The following is a 15,691-nucleotide window of genomic DNA, read 5'->3' as shown; positions in this document are numbered from 1 at the left end:
CATTACACTTATTCCAAAAGAGGAGGCGGACCTACTGCAAATCAAGAATTATAGACCGATTTCTTTATTAAATGCAGATTATAAAATTTTTGCTTCAATATTAGCAGAAAGACTTAAAAAGTACTTGAATAACTTTATCCACCCAGACCAAAATGGGTTTTTGCCAAAGCGACAAATCAGAGACAATATGAGAGTAATTCTGGACACCCTGGAATACTATGAGGCACATCCTGAAAAGCAAATGGCTTTGATATTTTTAGATGCTCAAAAGGCATTTGATAACGTGAATTGGAGATTTATGTTACTTTTAATGGAACAGATGGGCTTTGCTAGAAGATTTATTCAGGCAATAGAAGCAATTTATAATGAACAAACAGCTAAGGTAATGATGGAGGGAGAATTTACAGATCCTATTAATATAAGAAAAGGCACAAGACAAGGTTGTCCTCTTTCTCCCTTGATATTTGTATTGACTTTGGAAGTGTTGAACAGAAATATCAGAGAAGATAAAACTATAAAAGGAATGAAAATTAAAAAGGAAGAATTTAAACTACAAGCCTTTGCAGATGACCTAGTCTTTATCTTGGAAGACCCTATAGAAACAGCCTCGAAACTGTTGGAAAAGATAGAGGTCTATGGGAGGTGGCTGGTTTGAAAATAAATAGAGATAAAACAAAGATTTTGTCAAAGAATATGTTGCTGAAACAAAGGGAAGAGTTGGCAGAACTGTTAAAAATTCAAGTTACAAACAAGGTTAAGTATCTGGGGATATATTTGACATCAAGATGTAGTACATTGAAGGAGAATAATTATATTAAACTTAAACAACAGATAGCTCAAGACTTGAAAAAATGGGAGAACTTACAATTGTCATTAATAGGAAGGATTTCAACAATTAAGATGAACATTTTACCCAGAGTCTTATTTTTGTTTCAAACAATACCAATTAGGCTTGGAAAAGAATATTTTGAGGATTTAAATAAAATTGTTTTGAAGTATATATGGCAAGGTAAGAAAGCAAGAATAAAGTTAAAGCTTTTACAGGATGCTAGATTTAGAGGAGGGTTTGGACTGCCTAATTGGGAGTTGTACTACCAAGCTGCAAACTTGACGTGGGTTAAAGAATGGATAACATTAAGGAAAACCAGATTGTTGACATTAGAAGGTCATGATTTGTTGTTGGGCTGGCATGCTTTTTATGGTACAAGGGAACTAAAACACAGGGGTATTTTAGAAGGCATTATATACGGAGTCTCTGTGGTTGAATTGGGAGAAGATAAAAAAACAGTGTTATTTGAAAATTCCAGTTTGGTTATCGACGATAGAAGCGTTTTCTTATCCTATAATCTATAAAAAGGAACAAACAGTTAACTATGGGGAATTATTAGATGAAAAGGGTGAACTTAAATCGATGCAAAAATTGGAAGAACAAGGTATACGGATGAATTGGTTTTCATATTTGCAAATATATTCAAAGTACTATGAGGATTCCAAAGCAGAGGGATTTTATGATAAGCAAACTGACTTGGATAAGATTTTGATGGGTACTGATGAAAAGGTGATTAAAAAATTGTATGGTTATTTATTGCAAATTAAGCTTGAGGAAGAACAAGTTAAAGAAACTATGATTGCGTGGGGGAGGAATTTTGGATATGGGATTGATTTAGAGAAATGGCAGAAATTATGGTCGCAAAATTATAAAATGACAATGTCTACAGCCTATAAAGAAAACTTGTATAAGATGTTTTACAGGTGGCATTTTCCCCCGACAAGGATAGCAAGAATGTTTAAGAACAAATCCGAAAAATGCTGGAAATGTCATCAGAAACCTGGTTCATACTATCACATGTGGTGGACTTGTGAGGATGCTAGAAAATATTGGACTAAAATCCACATGTGGCTGGAAAAAATGACAAAGAAGCATATTTTATATCTTTTTAATATCTATTTTGTAACTGGAGTATGCCCTCCAATCAATACATATCCTTTGTTTTTGGAGATCCTGATTCGATTTTAACTTCCTTTGTGCATCTTAAACCTCTTTATATTTTGTCATTTTGCATAGGTCCAGATTATTAGGATGTATCATAACTTCCATCATATAGCCAAATTGGAATTTTCATATAGTATCTCCTTATTTTAATCCAGTTTTGTATAAGGGAACCTCTAATCAAATGTCTATGGAAATATGATTGTTTTTTGATTCCTATATTCCACAAAAAGGAGTGCCATCCTTTTTGTAGGTCATGTCCCTCCTTCGCTTATTATTTAAATTAATCCATTTCTTAGTCCAAATTAACACTGTCGCTTTATAATACATCTCCCAGTTTGGGAGTCCAAAGCCATTTATATTGTTAAGTGAGACATTTGTTAAGTGAGTTTTGCCCCATTTTATTACCTTTCTTGCCACATTTGTTAAGTGCCTTACTGCAGTTGTTAACTTAGTAACATGATGGCTAAGTCAATCCTCGCTTTTCCATTGACTTTGCTTATCAGAAGGTCCTAAAAGAGGTCACATAACCCCAGGACCCTGCAAACGTGCTAAAGATGAGTCAATTGCCAAGTGTGTGAATTTTGATCACGTGACCACAGAGATATTGCAACATGTGAAAAATGGTCATAAGTCAGTATTTTCAATGCCGTTGTAACTTTGAATGGTCACTGAATGAACTGTTGTTAGTTGAGGACTACCTGTACAATAAGATAGGTGGTCTTTCAAATATCTAGGCTCTATGCTGGGTAGGATTCTATAGGTGATAATCAGCACCTTGAACTGTACTCAAAAGTATACTGGCAATCACTGTGGTTTGCGAGGCAGCGGGATCAAATGGCCTATCAAAGCAAGCAAATCAATCAAAATAGAACTGGAAGGGATCTTCAAGTACTTCTAGTCCAACCTCTGCTCAAGCAGGAAACTGTACAATTTCAGACAAGTGACTGTCCAGCTTCTTCTTAAAACTCCAGTGATGAAGCACCCACAACTTCTGAAAGCAAGCTGTTTCACTGGATAATTGTCCTCACTGCTAAGGAATTTCTCCTTAATTTCAGGTTGCTTCTCTCCTTGATTAGTTTCCATCCATTGTTTCTTGTCCTGTCCTCTGGTACTTTGGAAGATAAGTTGAGCCTCGCCTCTTCATGGCAACCTCTCAAATACTGGAATACTATCATGTCCCTCCAGTCTTTCTTTTCTCTAGACTAGCCAAACCCAAATCATGCAATCATTCTTCATGTTTTTGTTTACAGGCCTTTAATCATCTTTGTTGCTCTTCTTTGCACTTTTTCCAAAGTCTCAACATCTTTTTTGCAATGTAATGGCAAAAACTGGATGTAGTATTCCAGATGTGGCCTTACTAAGGCTTAGTACTAAAGCGCTACTAATACTTCACATGATTTTGATTCTATGCCTCTGTCTATACAACCAAGGATTGTATTAGCTTTTTTGGCTGCTGCCACAACTGCTGGCTCACATTGATTATCCACTAGGACTCCAAGGTCCCTCACACAGTTACTGTTTTTGAGCCAGGTTTCACCTAATCTGTACTTGTACTTTTGGTGTAAAACCTTGCTTTTCTCCACATTAAATTTCATTTGGTTGGAAAGGGCCCATTGTTCAAATCTGTCAAGATCTTTTTGGATCCTGAGCTTGTCTTCTGGGGTTATTCCTACCAGCTTAGTGTCATCTACAAATTTGATGAGTTCCCCTTCTATTCCCTCATCTAAGTCATTTATGAAGATATTGAAGAGTACTGGGCCTACCACCGCCCCACTCTGCTACATTCTGGACCAATTAAAGTTTCTGAGTGATCTTCAAAGGCAACCCTAATGTAATGCAATAGTTATGACATAATGAGGCTAAATTTGGAGGGCTGTCCAGTCCAGGAAGGGATACAATGGGCACATGAAATGGAGCTGTGCAAAAGCCTTCTATGCATGTTCAGTCACAGCTAAATTGAAGGTCATATAATTCTTATAGTTTGTAGAAGTAGAAGTGAAACTATGATGACATTTGGGATTCAATCATAAATGAAACAAATAAATTTCAAGCATATAACTGACTGATGTAAAATGCTGCACTTGAGAAGCTAATTATTAATAGAAGCCACTTTATGGTGGGTTTTTTTTTTCATGCATGAAATCAGCTATTCTCAAGTAACAAGTGAAAGCCTTAAATAAATGTCTATAGTCCTGGCACAAAGTAGTAAAATCTTAACAGAGTCACTTGCAGTAATTAGCAAAGTTAAATGTATTTGTTTTACAGCTGATTTCTTCTCAGACTTTAGGTTTCCATTTTTTCTCTTTCTTCTTTTTCTCTTTTTTTCTTTTTTTCTTTCTTTTTTCTTTTTTTCCCTATGCACATGCAAAACCAACTCAACTTTTATTTTTCAACACCTCAGTATTTAATTGTTTTGTGTTAGTTGCTATAACAGTAATCACATATCGCTTTAGCTCTTTTAAGTAAAAATCATGGTGAGATTATAACAGGTTGAATGGACTAAAAGTACAATTTGAAAACAAGAGGGAAAGCACTGAATGTATTTGCATCTAGATTCTGTTAATTTAGATTTGTTTATGTAAAAAAAGTAGATGAAATGAAGAGAAATGCAATGAGATGTTTCTGCTCCAATCCACACATGCAAAATGCTGATGAGGCCTTACAACAGTCAAACTCACATTGTCATGGCATCGTCACATGATATATTGGGACTTTATATCCCTTCACTAAACTGTGCGAGGGTATGGCCAGCACGTGACACATCCAGCCATAGGCCAGGAGTTTGACAACCCTGCTTTAAAATGATGAGATGTCACTGTATTCTTATAAATATCACAAAATGGATTTGAGATTAATGTTAATTAATAAATAAAAGCAGAGTTTGAATAATTCCATGCTTTAAAAAATAGCATTTGCTTATTTTAATTTTTGTCAGGTTTTTAATGGATAGATACATTGGATGGGAAATATTTAAATAAGCATACAGGTTTACAAAATTTCAAGGATTATAAAATGGATTATCAAGCTTCCTGCAGTTTTAGTATCTTTTGAATTGGAAGCTCTTGCTCCTGAACCTTGATGTACAGAGTTTTTAGATAATAAGAGAAAATAAGCATACTTTCAAAATCATTTATATCCATATTAAATTATACATTGGTCTTCTAGTTTTCTCAAGTATCAGAAGTGTAGATTATTTGATTAGATTCTGAACTTTTTAAGATTATTCCCCTCCCTTGCTAATAATGTCTCAATTAATACTTTTAATTATCAATAAAATTTTGACACGAATTTGAGAAAGTGAGGATGATGGCAGTATAGAAAATCAGAGCAGGTAGAGTGTATTTTTTTCAACTTTCCTAATGCATTACTTGATAAAGACTTAATTTTTACTATAATATTTGGCATCATATCTAGCAATGACATTCTTGGACAAGATTGCCATGGTTTACAGTAAAATCAGAGGTAAATTTACATTCTCACCCTCAGAGAGATGATCCTTTGAGCACCAATCTTACAAGTGGCACGCTTGCTACAAATGTTATTCATTTTTCATTTTCTTCTTAAAGTTACCTGCTTCTGGCCAATTCCTTGCATTTGGATTTCTTAGCAATAGGAAAACAGCTAACTAAGCCTCTAATTACTGTTGATCAAATACAGATAATCCTCGACTTACAACAGTTCATTTAGTGACCATACAAAGGCACTGAAAAAAGTGAATTATGACCATTTTTCACAACTGTTGGAGCATCCCCATGGTCATGTGATCTCCTTTGCAAATTTCTGACAAGCAAAGCCAATGGGAAAGTCAAATTCACTTAACAACCAACAACAACTGCAGTGATTCACCTAACAACTATGGCAAGAAAGGTCATAAACTAGGACAACATTCACTTAACAAATGTCCCACTTATCAACATAAATTTGGGGCTCCGTGGTAGTTATAAGTCAAGGACTGCCTGCATTAGTTAATCTCTTGCTTTTCTTGTCCATGTTCTATATCCAAAATAAAATGCAGCCTTGTCAATAGTGAATAGGAATCTAATCCAGATGCATTCAGAAGGGGCAATAATGGAGCATTAAATATGTGGAATAAATAAAATCCTATTTATTTGATTTATTTGATTTGTCAGTCGCTTACAAGATACAGGTATAAGAATAAACATAGTTTTAAATACATGAGATAGATACTTATAAGAAAAACAAAAAGAAACAATAGGACAGGGACAGTAGGCATGATTGGTGTGCTTATGCATACCCCCTACAGGCCTCTTAGGAAGGGGTGAGGTCAATAGTAGACAGTCTAAGGTTAAAGTTTTTGGGGTTTGGGGAAGAAACCAGTCGGGTAGAGTATTCCAAACATTGACCACTCTCTTCTTGAAGTTGTATTTTCTACAGTCAAGTTTGGTGTGGTTAACCATGAGTTTGTCTCTATTGTATGCCCTTGTATTGTTATGATTGAAGCTGAAATATTCATTTGCAGGTAGGACATTGCAATGTATGATTTTATATACTATACTTAAATCGGACCAGAGGCAGCGTAGTTCTAGGTTTTCTAGGTCTAGAGTTTCAAGTCTGGTGGCATAAGGTATTCTGCAATGAGTAGAGAAGCGGAGAACTCTTCTTATGAAATATTTCTGGACTTTTTCAATTGTGTTAATATCAGATACATGATATGGGTTCCAGACTGATGAGCTGTATTCAAGTATGGGTCTAGCAAATGTTTTGTATTCTCTAGTTAGTCGTGTGATATTACCAGAGAAGAAACTACATAGGATTAGATTAACAATTCTTAATGCCTTTTTGGCTATGTAGTTACAGTGGGCTCTAGCATTTAGATCATAAGAGATGAGTACTCCAAGGTCCTTTACAGAGTTTGAATCCTCAACAAGGTCTTGACTATTTAGCTTGTATTTTATTTTCTGATTTATTTATTTTTTTGCCAATATGTAAGATACAGCATTTATTTGTTGACATTTGAAGTTGCCATTTGATTGACCATTCTGATACAGTCAAGGTCTTTTTAGAGGGCAGTAGTATTGTCTGTGGGGTTGAATGGCTTTACATCATCAGTGAAGAGAACACAGTTGCTCTTAATATGATCACAGAGGTCATTTATGTAGAGTATGAAGAGAGTTGGTCCTAGAACACTGCCTTGGAGGACACCACTGTTTAAATCCTATACCTAACTTTCCACTGATATAATAGCATTTATATACTAAGTTACAAACAAGAGCAAATAGATTTACAGTATTATGTCTGAGAGTCTAGCATTGTCAAAGATGGGCATTTTGCTATGCTTTATGCTGCTTAATCAGGTGTTAAAAGTGACAGCTGCAAAGACATGTATCAGGGAAAAGCAATTCATATACACGGGTGGTGCTTGAGAAAAAGGACAGTCAGTGACAGAGTTTGCCTTATGTGGGTTTCAGTGGGGAAGAACAAAGGTAATCCTTTCCTGTCAAACTGTCTTGCATATCTGAAGGAAACACTAGCAGGGATGTGGCTAAAAGAAAATGGCAAACTGGGTCTTCTTTCCCTGCTATTATGGGGCGGGGGGAATTAAGCATCTAGCTTTTCGGTTTCAGGATTCACATCACAATCTTTGGCTTAAATAAAACCGCATAAATAAGATTAATTTAGTGCAGGCCTGTCAAACTGGCAGCCCACAGGCCGTATGGGTCACATGCAGGCCACACCTACCCCAGTTCTGCAAAGGGGAAAAACATTGAAGTATGTCACATGATGGCAACATGACGCCATGAGTTTGACCCATGATTTAGTGGATTGGGTTTCTGGTGTCTTATTTCTAAGAAAATGAAATTAAGACAAGGATGATTTTTTTTTAAAAAAAAGTACTTCTTTGCAGAACTCAGTTGACATGTAGAATTGATTTCCAAATCTTTTAGAACTGAATACCAAAATCCTTGTTTGAAAGGCCCATTCCAAAGAATTAGGGAATGACTCACAGTGTTTGTTTGTTGTGATTGAAGGTCAATTTTCGAGGATAGCCAACTTCACTGTAAGAAGAAGGCTATGCTACATTGCACTTAGTTTGATGAACTAATTTTTATTTTTCTGCAGTGTTTGTGAGCTGTGAAAATCCACTAGCAAGAAGAGAGAAACAGTAAGGAATTAGTGATTTTGTGGTTTGGTTAAAGTGCAGACGTATAAGATAGATTAGCACCATTTTTAAAGGATCCAAACTTTAAGTTCAGTTTCTTAATTTTCATATAATATATTACATGAACCTAACCAATTATTATTTATTCAGCAAACTCTGGTTAAGCAATCCATAACTTAATGCTACATGTGAAACAGTTTATAATGTGCCTTTGCTGAGGACTCATCTTCAGTATTTATGTAGAATTTTTTTGCCTGCTTTGCTAAATCATATAAAATTCTGCTTCTCATTCATTATAAAAACCGTAATTAAGCCTGTTGAATATAGCTATGCTATAATGTTATTATGTAGACAAGAATTAATATCTATTAGCAAAAATAAATTATCCCAAAATGAATAGTGTGTACTCTTGTTTTCTGCAAGCCTCTATGAAGTTGTCTCTCTTTTGTATATATAAATAATGTTTAATAAAAGCTTCAGTAAAGCACTGTTAGGACCTGCCTATTGTGCCTTGCACAAATAAAGAAAGATTAGTGTGTAGATAACAACCCTCCCCAAAAGAGAAACGAAGTTGCTTATTAGATCAATTTAAATCATGGTATTTATAATAGTGCAATGTGTGCTCCCAAAGAGAATGGGTTTCCATGTAATTAATAAGAAATGACCACACTTGCACTTGTTTCAGGAAACATGAGGACTAAAGCATCCAGTATCAAAGTAGGATTTTTTTTCTTTGAGAAGATAAAGCATTTTTATTCTTCTTATTTCTGCTCCTGCAGTTTGACTGTAGAATGCCCCTGAGAGAAAAATGCAACTGAAAATAATAGTAAAACTTTCATTGCACTCTTTTTAAAACATTCCTCCTTGAATAATTGCATAAGTTAATCAGACAAGAGTGTGAATCTGCCTTGTGGACAAATAAGCCAGAGTTTAATTTATATCTAGTGATATTACTTTCAACATTCACATGAAAAATGATAGAACAAGTACAAGGTTACCAGTGGTGGTATGCTACAGGTTCAGTCCTGTTCCACCAAACTAGTAGTAAAAAAAAGCCTCCGATGATCAGCTGAGATGAGGGGAAGAAAGCCTCAATCAGCTGAGACGACAAAGAAGAGAAAACCACAGGATGGGCCCTCCCACCCACTCCTGTGCTTTTTTCTTCTTTATCCTCTCAGCTAATTGGCACTGCAGGCCTCAGTTGGTGTGTGAAAAGCTGCATGCCCGTGTTAGGTGCATGCGCCCGCTAGCACCAAACTGGTAATGGAACAGATAGGGTCCCACTGCTGAAGGTTACCTATAGATGTATCATTGAGAACAGTTCAAGATAACAATGGTAATACAAATTAACTTTCATTAAAAATTTAAATAAAGCAATGAATCCAATGTACAGCCAATAGATTTCTTTATAACTATCTCAAGAGATCTGACTAGGAAAATATAATATCATATACTCCATAAATGCAATATGATTCTTCACAATCCCACACTAATATGAAGTGAGGCCTTTTATCAGTAATGCCAATATAAATAAGCTAATTTTCAATTCCTTTTGCAAAAGTACATCAAGGGAACAGCTGCTCTGAAAATTATTTTTGTTCTTCAGTTATTAGATTACACACCAATGCAAGAAGTTTCAAGACAATTTCTTGTGGGAACACTGACATCTGGGATAAGAACATTTCTTTTCAAATATAATTTACTTTAGAGACATTTAGCTTAATTTCTCTAAGTAGTAAAAATGAGAATGAAGAAAATGAAAGATAATTAAAAATTAATTCTTTACAAATCCAGATACATATAATTGATTCATTCTGTAACTGAATTTCTTCAAAGTGTCTCAGGGTGAGAACTGGGCTTGCTTTTGCTGTGAAAATAATTCAGAATCACTTTCAAGTCCTAAAAATAAAGCTTATGATCTATTTCTGTATCTTTTGATATACTGTTTAAATGTTGATATGAGAAACAGTTTTCAGGACCTTTCAACCAAACCTACTACAATATATAAGCTGAAGAAAACATTTCCAGAAAGTGAAGAATACTTTAGTCACAGGTGTCAAAAGATATATAATTTAAAGATTTCTACTTTATTAATGTCTCATTCACAAATAGATGCCGTGGGAACTTGCATAATACAGGGTTGACCTGTATTCCTTGGTCTGTCACAAGTAAATGCAGCTATGTATCTTCTATATTAGAACACTAGCTGTAATGCATACTAAATTCAAGATTAGTTTGATTCTTTGTTCTGACTTTTTAACAATCCTAGAGTCACCAGTATAAGATGGCTGCGCACATGAATGCTGCTGCTAACCGCTCCTTCATTCAATGTATGGTGTGTATGATTCTGTGTGTGTTTGGGATCCTTTCCTTGATTGAATCCTGTGGGGCAAGGAGCATCTATTGTCGCCCTTGTTACAAATTGGACTGAAATGTAAAAAGGCTATTACGAATGATTTTATACATTCTCATAACATATTGAAGGAGGCAGCTAGACCTCTGGGGAAGCCATGGATCACTATCCCTGTAGGAAGGAGGGAGAGGCAGAGAAAGAGGAACAGGAAGAGGAAGAGAGGGTGCCATGCTGGGGTTTTCTTTAGGCTGAGTAAGTTTCCGCACAAGCCTTCAATTCCAAGTATATTTCTTACCAATGCAGGATCTCTGACTAACAAAATCGATGAATTAAGGCTACCGATTGCAAATCAAGAAGTGGTGTTTTGCTAATCCCAAAAACTTGGCTTCATTCAATCATTCCAGATGCAGCTGTTGAGCTGGAAGGCTACATAGCTCACCAGCAGCACAAGAATAGAGATCTTGCAAGATCAAAGAGGGAAGTTTAAGCCTTTATGTGAACAAAAGCTGGTGTGTCAATACAAAGACTGGAGACAGCCACTGCTCCATGGATCTGGAGTATATGACTCTTAAATGTAGACCCATACATCTTCCGCAGAAATTCAGCATGGTTTTCATTACTGCAGTCTATGTCCCACCTGATGCCACTACTACCACAGCTTTGGGTATAACATTGTTAGTAATCAGCAGAATAAGTATCCTGATGCTGTACATATCATAGTGGGTGGGTGGGGGGACTTTAATCAAGCTGATTTAAAACCAGTGCTTCAGCATGTTAAGTGTGCTACGAGATGAGCAAACATATTGGACAAGGTATATACCAACATCAAACATGGCTATACAGTTATACAATCACCACATTTAGGACAATCAGACCATATGTCATTGCTTTTAGCACCAGAGTACATCCCTCTTAGGAGACAGGCTCTGCCTATAATAAAGACAGTGAAATATTGACCAGAAGATGCTTCCCCACAACTTCAGGATTGTTTTGAGAACACAAATTGGGACATCTTTTACCACCCTGACCTAGAGGTACACTCTGCAACTGTTCTGTGCTATATCAAACACTGCACAGATACTATCACTGTGGATAAATGTATAAGGATCTATCCCAATCAGAAACCCTGGATGACCAAGGAAGTCCAGCGCCTCTTGCATGATAGGACCAAGGCCTTTAGGTCTGGTGATGGGGCAAGACACAGTGTTGCCAGAGCTAATCTGAAGAAAGATATTCGGAAGGCCAAGACTGATTATGAGAGGAAGATTGAGGATAATTTTTATAGCAATAACATGAGGCAGGTGTGGCGAGGGATTCAACAAATTACAAACCATCAACTGACCAAAGTCATCCCTGCTGAGGGGGATACTTCATTGGCAAAGGAACTGAATCAATTCTTTGCTCGCTTTGAAGTGGAGACATAAGAGACAGATAAAATACAACTGTATGCCAATTGTACCTCCACCTCATTGTGGAGGAACAGGAGGTGAGGAGCATTCTGAGGGCTGTGGACCCTAGAAAGGCTGCCAGTCCTGACAGTATCTCTGGCCGGGTGCTTAAAGACTGTGCTGATCAGTTGGCTGAAGTCTTTACCAGGATCTTCAATCAGTCTTTATCCAAGTCCACTATTCCATCTTGATTGAAGGCTTCTACCATTGTTCCATTGCCAAAGAAGTTCCCTATCAATAACCTCAATGATTACAGACCAGTGGCACTCACTCCTATCATCATGAAGTGCTTTGAGAAATTGGTCTGCCGGCACATCATTTCTGGTCTTCCACATACATTTGATAAACACCAGTTTGCATACAGAAGAAATAGATCTACAGAGGACACTATTGCCATCACTCTTCACACTGCTCTGACTCATCTAGAACAGTGGGGGGACTATGTGAGGATGCTTTTTGTGGATTTTAGTGCTGCATTTAACACAATTCTTCCACATAGACTAGTGTCTAAACTTCTGGGCCTTGGGCTTTCTAATTCAATCTGCCTTTGGATTATGGATTTCCTGTCTGGCCGCTCACAGAGGGTCAAATTGGGTAATCATACCTCTTCGGCCCTTATTCTTAACACTGATACACCACAGGGTTGCGTTTTGAGTCCCTTATTCTATACTCTTTATGTGCATGACTGCATTCCCACTCACTCTAGTAATACTATTGCTAAATTTTCAGATGATAGAACAGTGGTGGGACTTATCTCTAGAGGGGATGAGTCTGCCTACCAAGATGAGATGGACTGGTTGCTTTCATGGTGTGGAGACAATAGCTTGGTCCTCAACACCAATAAGACCAAGGATCTTATAGTGGATTATAGAAGGAACAGATCAGACATCCAGCCCTTGCTTATCAATGGAGACCAAGTGGAGCAAGTGGCCAGTTTTAAGTTTCTGGTTGTTACCCTAAAAGAGGACCTGACCTGGGGTACCCGCATTGCAGCTGGTCAAAAGGGCCCAGCAGAGATTATACTACCTGAGACTTCTCAGAAAACAACTGAATGAAAAACTACTGGTGACCTTCTACCGCAGCACTATAGAGAGCATTTTAACATACTGCACCTCTGTATGGTTTGCCAATTACAAAGTGGCAGATAGGAAAGCACTCCAGAGGGTTAATGTCATTGCCCAGAAGATCATGGGTTGCCCTCTCCCCTCTTTGGAAGAGTTTTATAGCTCCTGCCTTAAGAAAGTTCAAAACATTCTCCATCTCATCCTGGGAAGCCTTTTTTTTGAACTATTACTATCTGGCAGACAGTACAGAATAATGGAAACAAGGACAAATAGGCTGAAAAACAGCTTCTATCCCAGGGCAGTAGCTCTTTTGAATTCTGCTGTATAGTGCAGTGTTGGTCTGGTGTCGGGGGTTTTCGGTTCAATGTGTGGAGGGTGAAGGATGTGTGTTTGTGTTTATTTTCATGGTCATGGTCATGATGTGCACTGAAGATGGTGTTTGATTTTGTTGTATGAGATGCAATGACAATAAAGTAAATTAAAACTAAAACTAAAACCATCTCTTTTAAATCAGATTTTTTGGGGGTGAGCTCAATTCCTAATAGCCTAAGGAATATATTCCTATGTTGTTTTTTGTAAAGAATTCCATTGCATTCCCCATATATTTTATTTACACTTTCTAGTCTAACCTGCAACCCTTACATTCCCTTGAGAAGACATATCTAAGCACTAAGGCTAATTCTATAGCTTCCCAGGCCAGATATGATTGCACAGGTGCTGCCACCTGCTGGCCAGAATTTTACATGCAAACTATATATTTTTTAAAAAGTTCATTCTAAAGAATGACAGCTTCCTTCAGGTACAAGGGGAAAAAGCCTCACATCTGTTTGGCCTAGAAACAATTAATTAATCCAATTCAAACATGACAAATATGAGCCCTAGTTTGTGCACACTCTGTGTGTTCCCACCTTAAAGTCAATCTTGACTCCTGCCTTTCTTGGTAAGATTTGGGAAGTGCGTCCTTCATAGGGGTCCTTCAAAGGGCTGAGACAGTAACTGACCCAAGATCATGCAGCAAAAGTGTTAGGCTCAAAGGCCACTCCGTTTATAGCCTGATGTATTAACCACTGTGAAAAACTGGCTGTTTGGCTTTTGGTGCACTGGGGCATACTTTTGGTTTTGTTTTAGGTATATTTGTGTGCTACTTCCAACCATTTGAAGATAATAATTTCCTAATAGTCACTAGCAGAGTGAGACACCACATCCTGGTGAAGATGTCCTTTAAAAAAATGTTTTATAGTTTTTTATGTATTGGAAAATTTAGGTGATAGGTTGACAGGGATTAGTGTAGATTTAATAGTTGATCTGCCAAAAAAGAATTAAAGATTGGGAGGAGATGTAATGATCTTAAGGTGCGATATCCTATGTTAAGTTTGTGGGAGAGATTTTTTTTTAAAAAATGTCCATCCCAAGTAAGCAGGATAAACATATTTTCAGCAATGAAAGTGCTCACATTAAGATTCAAGGAAGATTTCTACCAATTAATAGGCAGTAATGAATAAAACTGGCACCCTAGATAGAGGTTAGGTGCAAGACAATTAATAAAAGGCAGTACAGAAAAAAGAAGCTTATTTGTTTACTTGCTTGTATGGTTTGGAAGCTGCCAGACTCCTAATGACTCTAGATGGCTTAAAATTTAAAAAATAGAAAGAGCAAAATAAAAGAGAGAAATCCTGTGTTGCCAAAGACAAGACACCAGGGGAAAATGGTTTTCAGTCTTTACCCTGCCCAAGGCCTGGGAGAATAGCCAAGTCTTCAATAGCTTTGTGAATATCATGAGGGTGGGAGCCGCCTGGATCTCTTGGGGGATATTATTACTGAAGCCGTATCTTCTATTTATATTTATATAGATATGTTTTATGAATTGTTATATTTAAATTATATAAAAGTTTTTGATTGATATTTAGTTCTTTTATCATACTATGAAATCACTTATTTCAGATGCATGTGTGGATATAAGTGTAAGGAGGAAAATTCAAATCAGATATGCATTATATACACTCCCCGGGATACAGAAACTATAGATTTGGGATTAATACGGTTAACAATAGTTACAATATAAATGTAAATTCAGTACCATGTTGCCTAATATCCTCTACATAATGTTTAGAATCAGGATGTTCACCATTTAAATAATTCATTTTAAAATGCTGAAGACTTCATGTAACAGTGGTTTCAACAGCTGTACTTCATTAAACAAGTCAGGCAGCAAAAAATAATATTTTAAAAATAGATCTCTTTGGTCATGGATAAAAGTATTCAAATTAATTTGAAAATGAAAGCAAAGTCATATTTGAATGGAGAGAACCTCATTTCTTTCCAATAGGAAATGGAACTACTCATTAAAATAGAAAATTGTAGACTTGATTTTTTTCAAAAAATATTTAATAACTTGGTAGCATCCATGGAGGAAGCCAAGCTTGTTACAGTATATACAGAATCATCACAGATAAAATTGGTGAAGAAATTATTCCCCAGACTATTAATTCACTAAAAAACATGCATCTGTTCCTTATCAATATGACACATGACACCTCAAGTTGGATATAACGTTGTTCTCTTGGGATTCACTTGTGAAACATCTAATTTTAGCGCTTATCTTCTCTACAGAAATAGGTTCTACCGAGTCCTCTTTCTTCAGCACCTAAACTTTGAAATATTTAGTTGTCAGAAATTCCAAATAGGAATTCACTTCCATTTTCTCTGGTTTTA

General features: G+C 36.5%; 1 protein-coding gene across 4 annotated transcripts in view; it reads left to right on the top strand.

Moving 5' to 3' along the window:
* TENM2 (teneurin transmembrane protein 2) overlaps nucleotides 1-15,691 on the top strand; it is an 865,315-nt gene that overhangs the window by 838,551 nt on the left and 11,073 nt on the right. The window lies entirely within an intron of this gene.

The sequence above is a fragment of the Pseudonaja textilis genome, chromosome 2 (genome assembly GCF_049901715.1).
Source record: "Pseudonaja textilis isolate UNSWEBS1 chromosome 2, rPseTex1.2, whole genome shotgun sequence".
Lineage (NCBI taxonomy): Eukaryota > Metazoa > Chordata > Lepidosauria > Squamata > Elapidae > Pseudonaja > Pseudonaja textilis.
Note: the sequence above shows the minus strand (reverse complement) of the source record. Positions and strands in the feature narration are given on the sequence as shown.